A 17,111-nucleotide genomic window follows, 5' to 3' on the forward strand; every position below is an offset into this window, starting at 1 on the left:
ACTTCTGGTTACGAACTTAATTCATTCCGGAGGTCCATTCTTAATCTGAAACCGTTCTTAACCTGAGGTACCACTTTAGCTAATGGGGCCTCCCACTGCCGCTGCGCCACTGGTGCACGATTTCTGTTCTGATCCTGAGGTAAAGTTCTTAACCCAACATACTACTTCCGGGTTAGCAGAGTCTGTAACCTGAAGTGTTTGTAACCCAAGGTGTTTGTAACCCGAGGTACCACTGTATATCCTTTCTAAGGAATCATTTCCATTTTCCTCAGTGTGGCACTGTCATCCCCACTGCACCCCCGACACCTCATTCCACAGGGCAGCATGGGAGCTGCCATCTGGGAGCAGGATCCATCACAACTTAAAAGAGGTGGGTAGTGTGAATGCCAGAGGAGTGCTATTGAGCCCAGGCGGTTCCTTACAACAGAGATGGGAAACATCTGACCCTTAGGCCATTGTTGGCCCCACCAGGGGCTCTAAATTGACCCACAACTCCAAGCCCTCTGTACCTCAGCTGCCACTGATGCCTGCAGATTCAAAGAGCAGTGTGAGCAACTCATAAAGCCCTTTCAAAAACAGCTCTATGCTGCTCTTAAAACCTCTGGAAACTGGATATTTAAAGGGCAGCCCAGGGCTCCTGAGGGGGGGAAAGGGCTTTCAAATTGCTGTGTGCTGCACTTTGACACCCAACAGTCAGAGTTTCAAAACAAACCATCCTCCGTTGTCACTGTTGTTGGAGTTTGCCTTATATAAAATGCAGTGGAGAGAAGAGATAGTCTGGTAAGATGGCTGGTTGAAAGAATAAGGAAGCTTCAGGTTTATTACTCCCGAGTCCTGGCAAACAAAGCCATTCCGAGTATAAGCTTAGAAGTGGCCATCACAGAGTCAGGAGGTTCACAAAAGGCAAGGTCTAACATGAACTGAAGCGACAGCAGGAAGGAAGTCATGATGGAGAGGAAAAACCATCTATGGGTAGTTACTCAAGAAGGAACCAGTGAGGGGAGAATAGGTTGTCTTTCTTTCTCTCACCCCCCACTGGCTCAGGGCTCTCCTTGCTTGGAGGCTTTTAAGCAGAGGTTGTGTGGCCATCTGTCATGTATGCTTTAGCCTGAGATTCCTGCACTGAGACCCTTGCACTCCATTCCAACTCTACAAGTCTATGGTTCTATGATTTTACAAACTATGATGTCAGATGACTGCCAGAAGGGAAGCCCCACCCACCTGTCAAATGTGCTCCTCCAAGGATGGGGAGATAAGCAACTGGGCTGCTGATCAGAAAAGTTTTCCCACCCCTCCCTTACAATAACCATAAGTAACTTACGGCCCAAACCTAGACAGCATCTTTAAAAGCAGAGATATCGCCTTGCCAACAAAGGTCTGTATAGTAAAAGCTATGGTTTTCCCAGTAGTGATGTATGGAAGTGAAAGCTGGACCATCAAGAAGGCTGATCGCTGAAGAATTGATGCTTTTGAATTATGGTGCTGGAGAAGACTCTTAAGAGTCCCATCGACTGCAAGAAGATCAAACCTAACCCTTCTTAAGGAAATCAGCCCTGAGTGCTCACTGGAAGGACAGATCCTGAAGCTGAGGCTCCAGTACTTTGGCCACCTCATGAGAAGAGAAGACTCCCTGGAAAAGACCCTGATGTTGGGAAAGATGGAGGGTGCAAGGAGAAGGGGACGACGGAGGACGAGATGGTTGGACAGTGTTCTCGCATCTACCAGCATGAGTTTGACCAAACTGCGGGAGGCAGTGGAAGACAGGAGTGCCTCGCGTGCTCTGGTCCATGGGGTCACGAAGAGTTGGACATGAGTAAATGACTAAACGACAACAACAACTTATGACCTGTTGGTTTCCCTCCATCTGACCTATGGCCTCCCCTCCTTGGAGCAAACGTGTGACTGCTTTCAAGCCTAGTTGCTCCCTTGGGGGGCATTTTTTTGCGGGGGGGAGGTGGGTTGTTTTAACCCTCCCAATCTGGCCATTTTGTCTGAAAACTGCATCCAATGAAAGGCTGTTTACAAGCCTAATTGCTTGGTGGAGAGCACTTTTTCCGAGGGGGTTGTCACAGCTGGGGTGAGCTAAAAACGAAGAAAGGTCGTGGAGGTCAAAATGCATTCACTTGCTTCCACGCTCATTTGGTTTCTTCCAGGGAAACTTCTGAAAAGGGCCAGAAAATGCAACTTGTCAACAGAGATCTTTAAAGTTAAATAAAATAAGGAGTGTCTTTAAAAATCATTCTTTCTGCCTTTAAGTAGGTCACTCTGTTTTCGCTATGGAAATCAGAATCTCTTCAAAAAGCAGACTTGGCTCTGCATCTCCTTTATCTACTTAATGCTGGAAGTCTGGGAAATCATCTCTTAAGACAGGAGGAAAGGCTAGAGCTGTGAAAGAAACACATTCAATTTACCCCACAAACACGTGAAGGAAAACTGATTACTTTTTAATCAGAGATGCACCTAATTTTCCACTTTTTAAATGTTCTGATTAATTTTTTTTTTAAAAAAAATGTTATTTCAAAGGGAATGGAAACTGGATGGAGTAGCTTTAAAAGATGAGGGTTTCTGTTGGAAACACGGCGACCCTTCTTTTCCATGAAAAACAGCCAACATGGGGTAATGGGTATATGATGAGAATGAAATAGGCACACTCACAAAAAAGAGAAAAACAAGCTAACTAGCACCTATGCATTAGGTATGCTTGAGGGGTTTAAATTCTGGGAATACTAATGTGAACTGACCTGATCCACAGCTCTTGAACTAATGCGCAAATTGAAACATAATTATCTTCCCCATTTTTCACTTCTCTGACGTCTGCTCAGGAAAAAAGTACCAGATGTCGTATTTTAAAATAAAAGACGTTTTTAGAAATGCACCCATTAATATGCTACTTCCCCCCCCCCAAAAAAGAAAATGTGTACTTTGTTAGATATTTCATCTCAACATATGCACTTATAAATGCACTTTATCCTAAAATACACCAGGGGAGGTTAGAAATGAATACACTGACGTTTAAATAACGATAATATGGATTTTAATGTAAAATAAAAATAATAATGCAACACTCACCTGGGGAGCTTGTAGCCAGGGCTGTCGCAACAAACAGCCACACGAGCCTTTGGGAGGCAGAGATGGGAGAAGGCATCAGAGGAGGGAGGGAACAAAAGAGGGACAGAGGCCATTGTTGCCCATGGCACTTCTGACTATCATTCAATGCACCCCAGGGTGCTACAGCACACTGGTAAAAACCACTGGGTTAAGTCACCCTACAACTGCATTGATTTGTGGATCTCTAAAAAGGTAAAGGGACCCCTGACCATTAGGTCCAGTCATGGCCGACTCTAGGGTTGCGGTGCTCATCTCATTTTATTGGCCAAGGGAGCCGGCGAACAGCTTCCGGGTCATGTGGCCAGTGGGGCCACAGGACACTTGTAGGTTCACATGCCCAAGCCTCTCATAGCAAGGAAGCATTCCTTCCAGTCATTGGTTGATTCAGTTAATATTCTTTATTTCTGCTTTTTTGCAGATCCCCAATGTTGTTACATTTAAATAAATATAGCATTTGTTTCCACCACAGTTATGGTGTCTCAAGTCTTCACCATATGGGCATGATGGCAATTTCTCTTAAAAACAAACTTGGGCAAATAGACAACTGTCCTCTAAAATAGGACATATATCCCTGTATTTCATATTCTGGTCCATTGTGAGGGAAGAAACACAACAGAGCAATTTAATGCCAAGCTCCTGGGCCTGAAAAGTTCTACCTCCTCCTTGAAGCATCCCTTTTATGGTCTGCAAAAGAAATGCAGGATTTGTCAGATGGCATCAGGAGTTCAGCTGTTCCGCACGCCATGTGAAATCCTTGTCCCAGTTTGCACTTGGTTTCGGCACAACTTTCGGTCATCATGCCACTTCATTACTGCATTATTTTTAGATAATTGCTACCACCATGTTAGAACGTGGGTCAATAACTCTATGATTTATCGCCAGTTGGAGCAGTAAGAGAGATAAACTATCCAACTAGGAATATAGGAAGCTGCCTTATACTGAGTCAGATTTTGATGCTGTTTGTTGTTTAGTTGTGTCCGACTCTTCATGACCCCCTGGACCAGAGCATGCCAGGCACTCCTGTCTTCCACTGCCTCCCGCAGTTTGGTCAAACTCATGCAGGTAGCTTCGAGAACACTATCCAACCATCTCGTCCTCTGTCGTCCCCTTCTCCTTGTGCCCTCCATCTTTCCCAACATCAGGGTCTTTCCCAACATCAGGGTCCCAACATCCAGGGAGTCTTCTCTTCTCATGAGGTGACCAAAGTATTGGAGCCTCAGCTTCAGGATCTGTCCTTCCAGGGAGCACTCATTCCTTCAGAATGGAGAGGTTTGATCTTCTTGCAGTCCATGGGACTCTCAAGAGTCTCCTCCAGCACCAGAATTCAAAAGCATCAATTCTTTGGCGAACAGCCTTCTTTATGCTCCAGCTCTCACTTCCATACATCACTACTGGGAAAACCATAGCTTTAGCTATATGGACCTTTGTTGGCAAGGAGATGTCTCTGCTTTTTAAGATGCTGACTAGGTTTGTCATTGCTTTTCTCCGAAGAAGCAGGCGTCCATATAGTGTGACTGCTGTCACCATCTGCAGTGATCATGGAGCCCAAGAAAGTAAAATCTCTCACTGCCTCCATTTCTTCCCCTTCTATTTGCCAGGAGGTGATGGGACCAGTGGCCATGATCTTCGTTTTTTTGATGTTGAACGTCAGACCATATTTTGCGCTCTCCTCTTTCACCCTCATTAAAAGGTTCTTTAATTCCTCCTCACTTTCTGCCCTCAAGGTTTTGTCATCTGCGCATCTGAGGTTTCCAGCTAGCTCAGTATCACCTGCACTGACTGGCAGCAGCCCTTCCTGGAGTTGCCTGGACCCTTTTGCATGAAAAGCAGGTCTCCATCCCTGAACTATGGCCATTCCCATACTTCGTAGACCTTGCAGCTTCCTACACCTTGGCCCTCCCTAACCTGCCTTACACCAAGTCATACTTATGGTTCATCTAGCTCCGTAGTGTCTCCACTGACTGGCAGTAGCTCTTCAGGATTTCACACTGTGGTCTTTGCCAGCCCTACCTAGAGCTGATGGAGATTGAACCAGAGACCCTCTGCATGCAAGCAGATGCTCAACCACTAAACGACAGCCCGCCCTCCCTCCAACTGTTAGAGAAGGAAATCCAATGGGGATTTGGACTCCTAAGATGAGTTTGTGGGTGTAAACAGAACTCTTTGAAGCACAAATTTCTTCTCCTGCCAAAGACCCAGCAGTAAAAGTGTGTAAGACACAATCCCTTAGGGCAACCTTTCTCAACCTTGGGTCCCCAGATGTTGTTGGACTACAACTCCCATCATCCCTGAACTCTGGGCCTTGCTAGCTAGGGGTGATGGGAATTGTAGTTCAACAACATCTGGGGACCCAAGGTTGAGAAAGGCTGCCTTAGGGGTTTCAAGAGGTTAGTTTGGGGATCTTGGAGTTCCTTTAACAACTTGGTCTTAATGATCTGCACTACACAGTTATGAATTACTGGTCTCTGCAGCCACAGTGATTCTCCAGCGGTTTGACTCCTCCCCTGGTGGTGCACACCATTATCTGGATGCAAACAGCAGCAATGCTCCTAGGAGTACAATTTCCCCCATTCAGTAGTCTAAGGTTAGCATGGGAATCAGATTTTACCCCCTCACATTGGTCAAAGATTTGGTCCTCTAAACCACATAGTCTGCATAGGCAAAGGGGAATTCTTTAAAGAAAGTTCATGGGTGCCTTATGATTCCAGTGTGCCTGAATCATGTTTTGTAAACATGTCTCCCTCCCTGCAGTACTGGTGGGGTTTTAGCATACAGGGCACTTACTGCCATGTGTAGGGGGGCTGTATTCATGTAAATAAGAGTTGAGTTTTAGTGGTGATGGAAATTGATTACCAGCTAAAGAATCTTACTAGACCCTCAGCTTTGCTTACACTCTCTGTTTGTGGGTGGGAACACTAATGTTCATTGTAAAACTCTGATTACTCATCCGTTGGTCACCAACAGCTTGGTCACAGCTCAGGGTTGGCAGGGTACTTTTACATATGCTGGTTTTACATACAAATTGGTTTTAAAAGGTCTTGTTTATTTCCATATATGAAAAACTGAATTATCAGCTGTGGGTTATTCAGGGAGATATGGATCCAGTAGACTTTGCAGCCATGCAATGGCTACTTGCAACTTATATGGCAAAACAAACACAGGAATGGCAAATTCCATCTAAATGTGATGTTAAATGGAGATTATATTGCTTTGCAGATTGTACACATTGCCATTGTACTCTCTGTATGCCATTTATCTTGCTGGGTTTGATCTATTCCGAGTTCGTTCTATTATATGGCTCCATGTATGCTTTAGTCCTCTTTTATCAATAGAATTTTTGCAAAAAGAGTGAACTGCTTGAAGGGAAATAGAAGAAGCAACACACACACACACACACACACACACACATCTAACCAGGTAAAACATGGACATACTGATATAAAAAGCTAAAAATGATGTGTTCCTTTCCAGGCATCACAGCAGTTTTAATTTCTGCAAACCACCATTGCTTACGAATATAACCATTTTAGATAAATGTATTTATTTAGGATTTCTAGATCTTCTTAGCCCTAACGTGTGTGCCGCACTACCCTGCATGTCAAAAATAGATGGATTAATTGACTATTCTAGTTAATATTTTCTGACAGTCCAATCCTTTTGCATTCCCTCTGTAATCACCCTTTTAAGTCATCTAATTTTCACATTATTTTCTATGGGCTGAACTACCATCACTCATTGAGCCAGCCCCTTATGCTTCACTATAGCACTCAATAGCTTCAACCACTGTCCTAACAAGTTGTATCAATGAAAAGAAGCTTTATGTCAGACTGCCAATCAATCAGTGCAAGAGCAAACAGTGCAAGCAGCAGTTTTGACTCAAACTTCCCTAGAAAAGAGGCAGTTTCAGTAAATTTGACAGATGCTGTTCTTATGTACAGGGCAGATCTCAGACCCATTGAACCTAATGGACATGACTAACTTGGGGCCATTAGTTTCAATTGGTCTATCCTTACTACAAATTAGCTGGAGAGAATCTAATGTATTACAGTCTGCAAACTGATAGGCAAAACTGAGATAGAGCCGTATCCTAACTCCCTTTGAGACAGTCTTAACAGTATGGGCTCCCCTGTTCTGTAAAAATGCTCGTGCTTTGCTGTTTCTTGTAGACATGCATCACTCCAAGCACATGGCTCACAGGAGCCAACAGGCAAGGGGTTGTCTCTCTCTGAAAGTCGACCCAATGCATGTTAAGAGAACCGGGCAGGGCTTCTGAATACAGGGCAGCAAAAATGCCTGGTTTCAGCACTGTCCCTGGCAGAATCTCTGTGGACAGCTCCCCGCTCTCCTGCTTTACTGCAACGGGTTATAGCTCCTTTGCCTGGTCAAAGGAGTTTCCAGCACCTATATACGTAAGCACTAACTTGGACCAAACCTGGAACTCAGGAGGCGTTACAGTGCTATTGAGTGATGTCCCAATTCCTTCCTGAACCATTGGGTGCAAAGTCTCACTCCTTAGAAAGCAGATTCTGACTCAACACCAGGAAGAACTTTCTGATAACAAGAGCTGTTTGACAGTGGGACAAACTCCCACAGGTGGACTCTCCTTCCCTGGAGGTTTTTCAGCAGAGGTTGGGTGGCCATCTGTCATGTATGATCTAGTTAAGATTCCTGCACCAGGTTGGACTTGATGACCTTCCAGCTCTAGAATTCTGTAATTCTATTTGATGCAGTTGCTTTTGTTTTTGGGATGCTCCATGGCACTTTCGTCACCTGGCCCTCAACTTTCATTACTCAGTAGGAGATCGGCCGGGGGGGAAAGCTGGTTTCGGATTATTAGGACTACAAAACCTATGATGCAATACAATGATTAAGTATCTATATATGTGATGGGTGGAATACACAAAGACTGTAAAGGAGCCTAAATGAATCATCCAGCCCGGACACTGAGGTCCAGCGCCGAGGGCCTTCTGGCTGTTCCCTCGCTGCGAGAAGTGAGGTTACAGGGAACCAGGCAGAGGGCCTTCTCGGTAGTGGCACCTGCCCTGTGGAACGCCCTCCCAGCAGATGTCAAGGCAATAAGCAACTATTTTACTTTTAAAAGACAACTGAGCTGTTTAGGGAAATTTTTAATGTTTGATGCTGTATTGTTTTTAATATTCGGTTTTTAATATTCGGTTGGAAGCCACCCAGAGTGGCTGGGGAAACCCAGCCAGATGGGCGGGTTATAAATAATAAATTAGTAGTAGTAGTAGTAGTAATAATAATAGTATGTAATCACAAAGGCAAGCATAATGGTGAGGGACACCAGCCCATTGAGTTCCACAGAAGTAACTTCACTGCACGTAGCAGGTGGAAGTGGAAGGATTTTATAGCAGCATCTATTAGAAGCTTCCAATGAAATGGGCCTGGATTCAAGAAAAATGTCCAATCCTGAGTCAAGGTGCAAAAGAACTTGATTGTCCCCCTCAACCAGCAAGAGCAACAGAAGTGAGCAAGAACTCGAGCATGCACACATAATACAAAAGCTCAAATAGGTGAGCTATAAATGGAATATAAAGAATTATCCAGCATCTAGATCACAGATGTAAACATACACATAGAAGTCACAAGGTATCAAAACTGCAATAGTTTTTTTTTTTAGTTTTTTTTAAAGAATATTCATCTTTATAGCTGGTGGAGCACATTTTTACATCCTGCGCTACTTAGCCTTGCCTGAGAAAAGTGAAATGGAACTCACCAATCCACACACAAGTGGAAATATACAATGCACAATGGAATTCATCCAGAGCATCCCTGTGTGAATTCTTGCCCTTGTGAAGCACTAGCAAGCATTTCCATTCTGCTCCAAACCACATAAGTCTGCAAGCCCCTGATCACCAGAACAATATGGTTGGCGAACAGTTTTCCACTCCCCCCCTCGAAACTCAGAACATGAAATCCATTCACAAGAGCAGGCAGCACTCAAATAATAATAATAAGTAAAACACCCAGTAAAAGATGATAGATGGAAACAAATTGTGCATTCCTATGAGCCTCTCCTTGTGTCCTTTTCACTGAGCATCCATCATGCCTGGTGCCCATGATGCTATAGGGGCAGTTATACATACCATATTTTTTGCTCTATAAGACTCACTTTTTCCCTCCTAAAAAGTAAGGGGAAATGTGTGTGCGTCTTATGGAGCGAATGCAGGCTGCGCAGCTATCCCAGAAGCCAGAACAGGAAGAGGGATTGCTGCTTTCACTGCACAGCAATCCCTCTTGCTGTTCTGGCTTCTGAGATTCAGAATATATTTTTTTCCTTGTTTTCCTCCTCCAAAAACTAGGTGCATCTTATAGAGCGAAAAATACGGTAGCTGTGTTTTCAAAACCATTTGGGAAGGTGGGCATACTGCTGTGTTTGCAATAGGTGTATTTCCCATTAAAATAAAAAATGTTCCGGGGTTGTTTTCATAGAATCATAGAATCATAGAATCATAGAGTTGGAAGAGACCACAAGGGCCATCGAGTCCAACCCCCTGCCAAGCAGGAAACACCATCAGAGCACTCCTGACATATGGTTGTCAAGCCTCTGCTTAAAGACCTCCAAAGTAGGAGACTCCACCACACTCCTTGGCAGCAAATTCCACTGTCGAACAGCTCTTACTGTCAGGAAGTTCTTCCTAATGTTTAGGTGGAATCTTCTTTCTTGTAGTTTGGATCCATTGCTCCGTGTCCGCTTCTCCGGAGCAGCAGAAAACAACCTTTCTCCCTCCTCTATGTGACATCCTTTTATATATTTGAACATGGCTATCATATCACCCCTTAACCTCCTCTTCTCCAGGCTAAACATGCCCAGCTCCCTTAGCCGTTCCTCATAAGGCATCGTTTCCAGGCCTTTGACCATTTTGGTTGCCCTCCTCTGGACACGTTCCAGTTTGTCAGTGTCCTTCTTGAATTGTGGTGCCCAGAACTGGACACAGTACTCCAAGTGTGGTCTGACCAGAGCAGAATACAGTGGCACTATTACTTCCCTTGATCTAGATGCTATACTCCTATCGATGCAGCCCAGAATTGCATTGGCTTTTTTAGCTGCCGCGTCACACTGTTGGCTCATGTCAAGTTTGTGGTCAACCAAGACTCCTAGATCCTTTTCACATGTACTGCTCTCAAGCCAGGTGTCACCCATCTTGTATTTGTGCCTCTCATTTTTTTTGCCCAAGTGCAATACTTTACATTTCTCCCTGTTAAAATTCATCTTGTTTGTTTTTGCCCAGTTCTCTAATCTGTCAATTTGTTCAACTATAGTGCTAGAGTTTCCCACCAAATGACTAACGATAGGACTGGCCCTGTAGTCTCCACTAAAACCAACAATCTCTCATCTTCTGAAAGATTCCCAGTTCCCATTGCAGTTTACGGAATGGCAGCCTGGTGTGAGCTGGTCCCAGTGAAGTTTGCTTTCCTAGATTCTACCTCTTCTTTGTAAAATACAGTTGGATCATTGTAATGGCGGATGAGCATGTATAAACAAGGATCAACAGGATGATTGCCTCTCCTCTGAAATGCCAAGCCGATTCGCAAAGAAAACACCATTCCGTCCCTGTGCAACCATGCATTAATTTAATGCTCAAAACTCAATAAGAGAACAGCTAAAGTTCAGGCACACCGCACAGAAAGTTAAAGGTGGTGGGGTGTTGTTTTTTTCCAGTGCACACAGCAAACTGCTTTTAAGCTCTGCGAGGAACAAAGCTATCAAAAAACAGCGCTTGGCATCAAGATCACGCCTCAATTTGCAAATCCATAGGGGATGCTTAAGAAGAGAGGGTGGAGCTGGTGGCCTTTGAGTCAGCTTTTAATTAGATCTCTCACCTAGATTCCTTACAACTTCCAACCATGTTCCTGCATCCCACACAGCAGCTTTAAAGCTCCCTCCCTACATCTCAAAAGCGTTGTACCTTGTGAGATTGTAATAGAAATATCTCCACTGTGCCATAAAAAGAAATGTAGCTTGAGGATTTAATTAGCAGCTGTCAGGGGTGACCAATACGTATTGCTGAATTGTTTAACTTGTTCCAAAAGGTACAAATCACTACACTGTGGGGCGGGGGGGGGGAGTGATGTTTCAGAAACTTGACATCCCTTCAATCCCCATCTTTTTCTCCCCAACACCATGATGTTTCTGGTAATCAGAAATTGCTGCTCTACTCCATGGACACCGTACATAAAATATTAACACCTACATCACCAACCTGTAAATGAAGCCAATATTAAAATTGCACACAAATAAACCCCACAGGTGCATCAGAGAAAACTGAAGAGAGGGGAGGAAACCTTGCCCCATATGTGCCCACTTGACCACTTTGATCTGTGAAACTGACATTATTACAGGTGCCATGTAACGCTCATTCCTCAGCTGTCAATCTTTAACTGTGGCAGAACCTATACACTTTGGAACTCCTTGCCGATTGACAGCAGGCAACCACCTTCACTGCACACTTTTCTTGCAGCTGCCTAAAACATTATTTGTTTAGACAACCCTTGTCTGTGTTTAGACAAGCCTATACAGACATATATAAGGTTAATGCATTTCAATTTTTGTTTTCTTAATTTTAATTCTCTTCAAATGTCCTTCCTTGTTTTTAACACTCTTCCGTGTTGATGCTAATATTTCTTGTAAACTGCTAAGAGGTTTTACTACAGTGAAGCTGCATATGCGTCTTGTCAAATGGAAACCATAAAGAAAAAAATATCTGAGCGAGTGCTGCTTGCAGAAAGCCCCAAGTCGTCTTCCCAAATCCCTCTGCGTCTTAAGTGTAAAGGGTCAAGTGATGGGGAGCGCCTCTGACTGGGGATCAATTGTGCTGTGGGCTCTTTAAAACAGAGATTGCAAACATGGGAGCCATGGTGTGGATCAGAGCCCTGGGTGATGGTGCTGGGACAGGAGGCAGATAAGAAGTTTAAAATCCCTATCTGCATCAGGGCCCTGATCAATATGAACCACCACACCTGCATCATCATCATCATCATCATCATTATTATTAGCCAAATAAATTTTGTGATTCGCATCTTGTCTATGACCCTGAAACTTTGGAGATTAGGACAATTACCTGCTTCTGAAAAGTAGGTGATCACAACAGGTATTGTGCAAAATCCTCTTGGGCGCTTGCAATACTACTGGTTTATTATTTATATTTTATTTTTACATTTTTATCCAAGGAGTTCAAGGTGGCATACATGGTTCTCCACCTCCGCAATGAATACCCACAGCCCCCCTGTGAAGTGGTCTTCTACTTCTTCTTGGACGATCACTCGTAGCCAAGTAAGATTGTCTTCCATGAACATGGTTTTAACAGTGAGTTCGTAAGTGACTGTGGAGGCCAATTCTGGCTCCACACGTCCTTCTACAGTGTGGACATGGTTTCTGGGTGGGAATTGATCATGGTGAGGGTTTGCCAAGCATGCCTTCCTCTTATCATGTTCCTCCCTTTCTTCCTGAGTTTGAGTGTCTTCAAAGCCCATGACACCTTTGGTAAAGGCTGTTCTCCAATTGGAGCGCTCACGGGTCAGTGTTTCCCAGTTGTCATTGTTTATACTATATATTTTTAGATTTGCCTTGAGAGAGTGGATGCCGATGAAGATATTAACAAAAAATTGTTTTACTCTCAGCTGGATACCATCCTATCAGAGACGCCTAAGAAGGAAAAAATTATCCTCCTGGGTGATTTTAATGCAAGAATTGGGCAAGATTTTTGTCTGCAGCCCCTGTGAGGTACATTAGGCTGAGAGGCAGTGACTGGTCCAAGGTCACCCAGCAAAATTTATTGCCAAGTAGGATTTTGAAGGACAGATCAAGAAGCTTCACTAGAAGGACAGATTGTGAAGCTGAGGCTCCAATACTTTGGCCACCTCATGAGAAGAGAAGACTCCCTGGAAAAGACCCTGATGTTGGGAAAGGTGGAGGGCACAAGGAGAAGGGGATGACAGAGGACGAGATGGTTGGACAGTGTTCTTGAAGCTACCAGCATGAGTTAGACCAAACTACGGGAGGCAGTGGAAGACAGGAGTGCCTGGCGTGCTCTGGTCCATGGGGTCACGAAGAGTTGGACACGACTAAACGACTAAACAACAACAACAACAAGGATTTTGAACCTGGGTCTCCCAGGTCCTAGTCCAACACTCTAACCATGATGCTGTGCTGCTCACGCATATTAAGCCTAAAATGGAAGACATTGGGAGGTGATCTTGCACAGTGTCTGGGCACCTCCAGATTATCAGTATTTGGCAAGAGAGAATCAAGTGCCTACTGGAACTTTAGGTATAGAGTTTAAGTGGGTGGAAGGGCTCTGTTGCTCTCAGGGGTACCAAATTGAATAAAATATTATGGGGGCCAGGTAAGCCCTGCCCCACATAATCCATCACATGATGCAGTGCCCACACACCATTTGAATGGGAATGCCCATCAACTTTGTGGGTGCCTGGCCCCCTCAAATATTTTTTTTGTAGGGGCTGAAGCCTCCATGGCACCCTAGGAGTTGGTTGGGGGGGATCCAGAGTTGCTGAGGGTTTTTTTATTCAATGACGAATATTGCACACAGCGCTAAAGCAAACATTACTTCCGGTTGCCAACGACGCCACTGTACACTGCAAAGGCAGTGAAGGAAGACGGAACTAGCATCAGGGGAGGGAAACGCAAGATTACTTGCCCAGGATCACTCAATTGACCCACGATTGACCAGGGACACCCAGTGAGCTACCTGTAGATCACGATTGACCGGTTGGACTTATCTGCCCTAGTACAACAAAACCACTTTTAAGAAATAATAATATGACCCTCAGTGCTTTGGAGCCAGATGGATTTAAAAGTGTGGGAAGAATGAATGAATACTGGGAAGGCATGTGAACACCCCACAAGTGAATCAGGATAAAATGAAAGTGAATGCCCATTGTGATATAACCATCCCACGAACAAATGTTGACTAAAGGCTGGATATAATGTAACCTCCATGTAAGCTTTGTGCAAGAGAATAAAAGAATGCTCTATAAATAAGTCATCTGGCGAGGCCTTCCATTGAGGCATGGTACTGTTGACTCTGATCGGATGACTGCAACCACTGAAGTCTGAGCTAACACACCAGCCTCGTGCTAGCAGGAGGCATCATGCAAAAGGTGGTGAACTTTCATAAACAAAATCCTGCTAGGTGTCCACAGAACTTCATGTTATATAGTAGCAGACAAATGGCATGAACAAGACTTACATAATTTGTTGATGCAGAACAGCAGAGATCATTCAGTTCGGAACTTAATGGTTAATTCTGTTTTCAGTAGGTCAGCTGATAGGGGGGAGGTGTTTCTTAGCAACCAGGCGGAGTGGCATGATGCTTGCTGAGGTAACATGTTCCCTGATTGGCTATGTAGTTCTGAGGAACTCTTTCCTTTGTATGTTTGTTTGAATGTCTCCCTGCTATGCACCACGCCTGAATTAAATAGGTAAAAACCGCTGTTCATTTCTCTTCAAATCATACATTGTTTTTGTTCGGTTTCCTCAGCAAAATCTTATAAGGATTTCTTGTATTGTGTTTTAATTTGCTGGAAGCCACTCAGAGTGGCTGGGGTAACCCAGCCGGATGGGAGGCTTGTAAATAATAAATTTATTATTATTATTATTATTATTATTATTATTATTATTATTTATTTTCTTTCTGGATTCCATCTGGATTGTTAACACCTGGTTTGCTTTGTGATGTGACCGTGCGCTCCAAATTCCATCTCTTGTGAGGTACAGCTGCCTAGACACCCCACTGGTGTTTTTCTACAGAGAAATAGTGTCGCCATCATCCCTGTCTTAATACTTTAGTCTGAAAATGTGGACAATCTGACTTACAGTATTACAAAGTGGGAAAGTGACAGGCTTAAATCAAGACTGGCCCCCTCCCTTCTGAGGTAAAGCCTCATTATTCATATGCAGCTTTCTAATACAGAGACATTTGTTGAGGGTTTCAACGGAAATGGATGGGGGCCAAGACAGGATCACAACTATCCCAGAATTCACACATACACACAGGGGGAAAATACTTAGCACATGGTTAAGGTCATAAAATGACTAAGAGAAGAGGTACTTGCTGGATCAAACCAAAGGCCCATCTACTCCAACATGCTGTTCCCACAGTGATCAACTAGACACCCCCATGCGAAGCCCACAATCAGGTAAAAGGTAAAGGACCCCTGGACGGTTAAGTCCAGTCAAAGGCGACTATGGGGTTGTGGTGCTCATCTGGAGCTGCCGTTTGTCCACAGACAGCTTTCTGGGTCATGTGCCCAGCATGACTAAACCGCTTCTGACACAAGGGGACACCGTGACACAAACCAGAGTGCATGGAAATGCTGTTTACCTTCCTGCCGCAGCGGTACCTATTTATCTACTCGCCCTGGCATGCTTTCGAACTGCTAGGTTGGCAGGAGCTGTCACAGAGCAACAGGAGCTCACCCCATCACAGGGATTCGAACCACCGACCTTCCGATTGGCAAGCCCAAGAGGCTCAGTGGTTTAGACCACAGCGCCACCCGTGTCTCCTCAGTTGGAATTCCCTGCAACTATTACTCAGAGGCAAACTGCATCAACAATGGAGGCAGAACTTGTACATGTTTACTCAGGATTAACCCCCACTCCTTAAGTGTACATAGGGCTGTGGCCCCAGGCATTTCAAAAAAGTGCTCCATAAATCACACCTGAGTGATTATCTTATCAGGACTGGGGGAGAGGAACACATGCTGGAAGCCATTACTCCAGGGTAGGTAAATCTGTTTTACTCCAGGGTAGCTTCCTTTCTATTGCCAAGTTGCTGAAGTGATAGAACATAGTTGCCTCCTGGCAGATTCTCCCTCCCCTTTTGCTACCAACAGACGCAACAAAGAGTGAGCATTAACTTTGCCTGTAGGGAGTCCGCATCAAAAAAAGCAAACGGACAATGGCTGCAGTTGAAAGCTTGGTGAGGTTCTCTAAAGCTTTCTGTGCTTCAGAAGTAGGTAATTGTGCTGGGTTTTCACACAATCACATGCACAGAGATAACACATGTCGAAACCACTGTGTGTACAGATAATCCCCCTCCCAATGATGATTTTAAGTGGGGAGGGGAAGAGGACTGTAGTGAAGGCAGTAGGTATCTACAAAAACATATGAGGAAGGCAGCCACCACACTTCAGAGCACACATCTTACTTCAACTCACGGAACATGTCCTGCTCATTTCAAGCTTGGAATGCTTTGTTAACATCTGGGAGACCTCACCAGACTTCAAAGGAAAAGAGAGAGTGTGCAGGATTTAACATATAGGAGCATAGAATGCTGTCTTCTACCAAGCCAGATCATTGGGCCCACCTAGATCAGGAGTGAAGAAGATAATGGACTCCAGATGTTGTATTATAGCTCCCATCATCTCTGACTATTTGTCATGGGTGCCAGGGACTGTTGGGGGCTTGCAGTCCAGCATCACTGGAAGGCCACAGCTTCCACACCTCTTGATGTACACCAACTCTCAATCGCTCTCCAGGGATTTAGATGCAAGTCTGAATCTGAATATGTCATGGGCAGAACTGGGAAAATTTGCAAGCAACACAAGTGCTCTGTGATTGGGCTGCAGCCTCTTCTCAAAACATTGGAAGTTAAGAACGTAAGATGAACCTGCAGGATTGGGTCAAAGGGGGTCCACCTAGTTCCTCGTCCTGTTCTCACAGTGCCCAACCAAATGCCCACAGAAAGCCCACAGATAACAGCTATCTGAGTGGATAGCTCAGTTGGTTAGAGTGTGGCACTGATAATGCCAAGGTTGCAAGTTCGATTCTCATATGGGACAGCTGCATATCCCTACATTGCAGGGAGATGGACTATATCAATCTCAAGGTCCCTTCCAGCTCTGCAATTCTATGAATCTGCCTCTGACTGTGAAAGCAGAACATACCCATCAGAGATAGCAACCACTGATAGCTTTCTCCTATATGAATTTGTCTGATACTTTTTCAAAGCCATTCAAGT

General features: G+C 44.4%; 1 protein-coding gene across 1 annotated transcript in view; it reads right to left on the reverse strand.

Moving 5' to 3' along the window:
• The window catches only part of GALNT17 (polypeptide N-acetylgalactosaminyltransferase 17), a 115,846-nt gene that overhangs the window by 96,071 nt on the left and 2,664 nt on the right, over positions 1-17,111 (reverse strand). The gene's annotated exons all lie outside the window — the stretch shown is intronic.

This window comes from Podarcis vaucheri (genome assembly GCF_965113315.1).
Source record: "Podarcis vaucheri genome assembly, chromosome: 15".
Taxonomy (NCBI): Eukaryota; Metazoa; Chordata; class Lepidosauria; order Squamata; family Lacertidae; genus Podarcis; species Podarcis vaucheri.